At 56.4% G+C, this 6,396-nt stretch overlaps 1 protein-coding gene across 1 annotated transcript in view; it reads left to right on the top strand.

Moving 5' to 3' along the window:
- The window catches only part of SIM2 (SIM bHLH transcription factor 2), a 54,511-nt gene that overhangs the window by 821 nt on the left and 47,294 nt on the right, over positions 1-6,396 (top strand). The window lies entirely within an intron of this gene.

Genomic DNA, 6,396 nt, shown 5'->3' with positions numbered 1-6,396 from the left:
CTGCGATCCTACAAGTCCAGTCTGCTTTCTCTCTTCTCTCCTTTCCTCGTTTCTCCTTTTCTCTTCCTTTCCCTTCCTTTTCTTTTTCTTTTTTCATTTCTTTAACTGCCCCCTTTTATTTTTTTCCCTTCTTTCATTCCTGTCTCTTTTCCTGTGGAGGGGAAGTGTGTGCACCCCAGCCAGAGGTGAGGCACGCCTGCTGCTCCTGACCTGGGAGAGGGGAGTGCACCGGGAGGCCCAGGCCCTGAAGGCCCGAACAGTAATTGGGGCATTTATCTGGAGCCTGGGCCTCAGATTTGGGCCTCTCTGGCTGCTCCTTCTTTGCTTGCCTCCCTTGGGGCTGGACAGGGCCGACATGGGTAGGAGAGACTAAAACTTTGCAGGAGAGAGGCCATTAGTAGGAAAATGGCAGGCAGGCCAGAGCAATCTTCTTTTCCTGATTGTAACTATGAACCGGGAGGGGCAGGTGCCCTGGTGGGCAAGGGTCACCAGGACCCGCGGGTCCAAGCAGACTCCCGGTGGTAAGAAATGGCGTGCTGGCCAGCATTCCCTGCTAGCACATGGCCTACGGGAGACCATGGCTACCAGGCTGGGCACTTCTTAGCAGCAAGGCTAGGGAGGGAGGCCTGGGCACCGCAGCGTTCCTTTTGGTGTCCCGGTGTTTCTGAACCGATCACCTTTCAGTGTCTCTGTCCCCAGCCAGGGTTGCTGGAGCCTGGCGCGATAAATTCTGACACTGGCTGGGACACTCTGCACCGGGTGCCGGTTGCGCACTCCCAAGACCTCTGGGGCGGAGTGGAGCTCCAGAAGCTGGTTGGGGAGCTGAGACAACTTTAGCCACGGGACACCGGACGGTGGCTGCATTGCCGAGACAGCTGCGCTCTTGGTGCAGGGTACCTCCATTAAGGCAGTGCCTGGCCAGGCAATCGACCAGAAGTCAGTAAGCTTAACCTTTGGGTTGGTTGCCCCCAAGCCGGTTAGAAATAATTGGCTCTGGGTCTGGAGCTGCACTTCACACTGCCTCCCCGGTGGAGCTCAGAGGGCCAGGCGCCCGGCGCGACCTGCAGCCCTGCGGCACAGCTGACCGCGGAGTCTAGGGGGCTCGGAAGCTGTTGCCTGGCTTAGCCCTTGCCTCCCAGCTGGGCCCTGCAGCCTCCAGCGCCTTCCTCCCTCGTGCAGGAGCCTGTGACCTGTACCTCCACCTCAACCCCAGACACCTTCTTTCCTTTTCTGTCCCCAATATAAAGAGGTGCCCCCACTCCAGCCCCTCCTACTGGAGTTGTCAAGCGGGTGGTCGCTATTACTCTGTCCAAGGGTGATCCCCACCCCCACCACCGGAGAAGCAGAATATTAAAATTAAAAGAAAGTTGGGTTTTAGGAGGGCTGACTCTCCTTCCCACCCGGGACAGAGTGGTGGTGAGTCGGGTTTTGTTTTTCTCTCTTTCCTTAAAAAAAATTTTTTTTGACTGAACTATTTCTTACTTTGCATGCTGCAAGCAGGTGGGGAACCAGGACAGGACCCTGGCTTCTCACTTCCACACTGGAAATAAGCACATTAGAAGCCAGGATTGGAATATTAAATGATTTGTTACCAATGATTTCAAGTGAGCCAGAAATTAGAAAGAAAGTTCTGCAGAAAGAGGGCTAATTGTAAGCCATTTATTGTTTGGAGAATTTCCAGGAAAGCCTGCTAAAAATTGGGAAGTCGTGGGTGTACTGCTTCTTATAGATTTTTAAAAATTGGATCTGGGTGTTCTAACTCTGGGAAGTGAGTCTCCAAGGCCCTGGGACTCAGAATTTCTTGGCCCTGAGCCCTTTGCAGGGGTGGGCTAGCTGGGGGTCCAGGACTCAAGCACCAGGCCCCTGTGCTTTGTTGGATAGTGGCCTGGTTGAGGGGCGACCTGTGTGCCTCCTGGGAGTGCCTATGGCAGTTGGAACTCAGGGAGGGATCCGGAAATAGTTGTTTGGTGCTAGAGTTTTTGGAAATGGCCCTGAACCTCTGGGGTCTGGATTGATCAAGGCCGGGGTAGAGGCAGTGGTTGCAACCCGCGCCTCCCGCGGGGGCCTGAGCAGGGAACCGGGGCGCTTGCCTGCAGGGCTGGACTCGGAGGCCCGGGACTCCTCGCTTGGTCCAGAGGCCTGGGGCCTGCAGCTCTGGGCGGTAGCACTGCTCCCCTGAAGAAAGTCTGGGGCGCGGAGTTGTAAAGTTGGGTGCCTGGGGAGAGAAAGCCGCGTTTAGACAGACCTCAGTTATGCAAAATCACTACCACCACCACCACCACCCCCCACCCCGCCTCCTGGGGGCTCGGAAGCGCGGCCTGCGGAAGCCACGCTGTAATTGATTTCGCTTCTGTTCTGGAGCCTGGGTCCGCGCCGGGGAACGGAATAGGGCCTGGCGGATCGGGCGGGATCCGGGCGCCAGCATCAGGAAGGGTTAGGGCCAAGGCAGGTTTGCGCAGCGGCGGGAGCCCCGGGATCTGCTCCGCGGGCTCTCAGCTGCGGACCGAATGATGCAGCGAGTGGAACCCGCTTGTTCCATAGTCCTGGAGCAGGAGGGATCCCTGGGTGAGGAAGGATCTAGACGCCAAGTTAGGCCTTCGGGAGTCAGAAAGTGAATAGCGCAGTCCAAAGGAACGGCAGACATCGCCCACTAACCCTTGGTCCCTGAGAAATTGAGGCCAGAGAGGGACGGGCCTTTCCCAGGGTCCCACAGCACGAGCCAGAACAGCCGGTCGCTGCTGTGGCCGCCAGCCACCGGCCACCACCGGCTGTTCTCTCGCTGCGCCGGAGGCCGCTGGCCATGGCTCCTTTCACACTGAAACCACCTGGGCCAGAGGGAAGATAGAGGAGGAGCTCGGAGCCTCCCACACAGGGGCAGAAGGAGGCATAGGAGCCAAGGTGGACAGTCCCCAGGGAGGTCAGACTGCACGCTTAGGGGTGCTGGCAATGTTTAGGGACGTTCAAAGTTTTGTTCTGTTAAGCTGCCCCATTAGACCTACTTCTCCTTGTCTGCAAAATGGGCCTATTAAGAACTCCGCATCTGTGCAAGTTTCCTGGGATTGAGTGTGAGGAACCAGGCACTGCAGGTGGAAATCTAACTTCACTCCAGTCACTTCTTCCTGGGAGTTCAAAGTTTTTCCTGAGCCAGACACAGCTTAGATGGCAGAGTGCCCCCACTCTGTGGACCTCTGGGATTCCCTGCCTGCAGTTGCAAGACCTGCTATTTTCTGCACACGCGTGCACACACACCCCTCCCTTAATAGCTAAGAAATGGAAGGTAGACAGGGAAGAGGGAGGGAAAGCAAGGCTGGCTTTGGGAGTGGACTCAGAATTTAAAACTTAGTCTGCTCACTGGTGGCTGGGAAAGCCTGGTACACGCAGGGCTCAGGGAAGTGCGGGGCCCACAATTTTCCCCGCCCTCTTTGCACTGTGGCCTTCTCTTCAGGAGAGGGGGTGCTTTGGAAACAGAGAGGCACCCGGTGGGAGAACTCTGGACCAGAGCTGCATGGTGACCATGCCACGCAGGGTTCAGGACAAGTTCCTCCCTCAGGTGATGAGCACTGGGCCTCAGGAAGCCTGAGTCAGAGCCACAGGAACTCCAAGGCGGATGGGTTGGTTAGGCTCCTTCCTAGAAGCCAGGATTCGACTCCCAGCAGTGGGATAGGGGGTGGTGCCCCTTTTGGGCCCTTGCACACAGACAGCTGACACGAGGGACTGGCCTGTGGTCCCAGCTCAGGAATGGAGCTGGAAACTGAGGCTAACTACGCCAAGGAGCACAGAGCCCCTCCTCCTCCTTTCCCAGACCTGAAGACTCTGGACAGGTGCTGGGGAAAGCAGGGGAAGGGAGTACACACTGTCATTCTCACACAAAAATAATGGGGGTTTGAGGCCGGAATCATTCCAGTGATGGAATTTGTCTGGGTTTAGATTCAGGCAGATGCCTAGAAATTGTTGTCGGGAATGGAAGCGCTTTGATTTAGAGGGTTTGGGACAAGAAATTCGCCCTAAACTTAAACAGATAGGAGCGAGCCTTTTCTCTACTGAAACCTGAAATAATACAGATATTTTTTCCTTTCCTTTCCTTTCCTTTCCTTTCCTTTCCTTTCCTTTCCTTTCCTTTCCTTTCCTTTCCTTTCCTTTCCTTTCCTTTCCTTTCCCTTTCTTTCTTTCTTTCTTTTCTTTTCTTTCCTTTTCTTTTTTTTCTTTTCTTTCTTTTCTTTTCTTTTCTTTTTTCTTTTCTTTTCTTTTCGAATAATGTGGAGTTTTACAACCCTCTCCACCTCGGGCTCTGGGAGGGGAAGCTCACAGTCTCCAAGCGGACCGCTGTGGGCAGCGGTGGAGGGAACTCCGGGGCGGGGGCCCTGGAGGTTCGGGCCACAGAGTCGGCTCCTGGGGCCCAGAACCCAGGCGCCGGGCCACCCGCACTCCTCCCTGCACGGCCAGGCCGGGCCTCCCCGTTGGGCATTGGGGGACCCCAGGCCTCCTGTCTGTTGTCTGAGCACGTCCTCTGGCCGGCGGCCAGGCGAGGCCAGGCTGGAAGCCCCCTCCCTCTCTCCGCCGCCGGCCGGCCCCGCCAGGCCCCCACAACCCCCCTTCCCACCCTGCTCCTGGTGCCCTGTGCGACCCTAGGTCTGGAAAAGAAGCCCAAAAGCCGGGCTTCTCGGGGACCCTGAGAACGAAGCATTCCAAGGGCCGAGATTGAAGTGTTCGGAGGAACCCCAGAACCGAGACCAGTTAGCAAGGAAGGAGCGCCAGCGGGGGGCACCCCTAGGGCGGCCAGGCAGCCCAGGCTCCTGGGGTGCAACCTCCACGGGGAGCAGGCGGCGCGGTAGCCCCGGCCCGGCCCCATCCTGCAGCCCCCTTGCTGGTAAGGCTCGGCAAGCCGGCAAGCCGGGCTGTAAACACCCGTGGGGCGGGTTCCACCCTGGGGTAGGGGGGTTGAGGTGGAGGAGCAACCCCCAGGCGGGGGGGAGGGGGGGCACCCTTCTTGATTTTGGAGTAGTTGCAGCCAGTCACTGTGACCTTGTGTCCTCAGATGGCCCATGCTCCCCAATAACATGCCTCCTCCCCTCTCCCCTCTCCCCCGCCCAGGGGCTAGGAATTGGAGGAGGGAAGGAGGAGGCGGGCTAGCAGTGGGAAGGCCAGAGAAGGCTGGACCCCGACAGTGGGAGCGCCCCCGCCTCCCACCGGGCCCCAGCAGCTTTGCTCAGCACCCTCTGGTTTAGCTCATTTAATCCCACAAAAACCCCTCACTTTAGAGTTGAGAAATAAAGGTTAGGGGTCAGGGCACTTGCTGGAGATCAGACCATCTAGACTGGCCCAGCTGGCATCTTCAACGGGGAGTGGGAGCAGGAGGTGAGATTCTCCTCTGTGTCTCCTGGGAGCTTCCGAAAGGTCTGTCCTGTTTTTTTTTTCTCAATCCCAGATCCAGTTTTCCACAGACGGGTGGTGACAGGGTCAGATGGTCCCCTCTTAACCTCATTTAGCTTTCGCAAGATTCCTGTGAGGCGTATTCTTGTCACCATTTCAGATAGCCAAGGCTGCCTTCCAGAAAGTCATCCTAGGAGTTCTTACCAAACTCCAGACCCTTTCTCTGGGTTGCACAGCAGGTGCTCAACAGCTGTTTGTTGAGTGACTAATGGAGCACCCAGAGAGGAGAGACCATATTTAGATAGCTTCAGTAGCAGGACAGCCTGGTAAGGTTTATTTTATTTTTTGAAGATTTTATTTATTTATTCATTCATGAGAGGCACAGAGAGAGAGGCAGAGACACAGGCAGAGGGAGAAACAGGCTCCCTGCGGGGAGCCTGATGTGGGACTGGATACCAGGACCCCAGGATCATGACCTGAGCCAAAGGGAGATGCTCAACCACTGAACCACCCAGGTGTCCTAAGCCTGGTAAACCAAATGGCCAGTCAGCCAAATGGCCAAATGTGGATACAAGGTACAGGTACCCACAAACCATCAGAGGCTGAGGGGGAAAGGGGATTCCTGACTCCCTGACCCTCTGAGCCAGTGGCTGACCTCCTCTCCTATGGCCTGGCCATCTGGATTCTGAATTCTCAGTAGCAGGGAGTCTCCAGTGGACTTCCCTGGTGACACACATAGGGCAATTGGGACAGCAAACCCAGACAGGGGAACCACAAGCCAGGCTTGGGATTCCCCCCTCCTGACCCCCAACCCTGCTGCTGCCCCCACAGCCAGTAAACAGTGGGTGCTCCCAGGATCAGGTGAGATGGACCACCAACCACTGATAATCTTGGAGGAACTTAGCTAAGTCTTACCTGTCTCCCTTCATTCCTGAAATAAAGTCCTTTGTGAAGTCCAGATAAGGCCCACATGCCCAGCACCTCACTTTTTCGGGGTACATATGGCTTTATAGTACCAAGACTACT

The sequence above is a fragment of the Vulpes lagopus genome, chromosome 20 (assembly GCF_018345385.1).
Source record: "Vulpes lagopus strain Blue_001 chromosome 20, ASM1834538v1, whole genome shotgun sequence".
NCBI lineage: Eukaryota > Metazoa > Chordata > Mammalia > Carnivora > Canidae > Vulpes > Vulpes lagopus.
The sequence above is the reverse complement of the archived record's forward strand: the minus strand, read 5'-3'. Positions and strand labels throughout refer to the sequence as shown.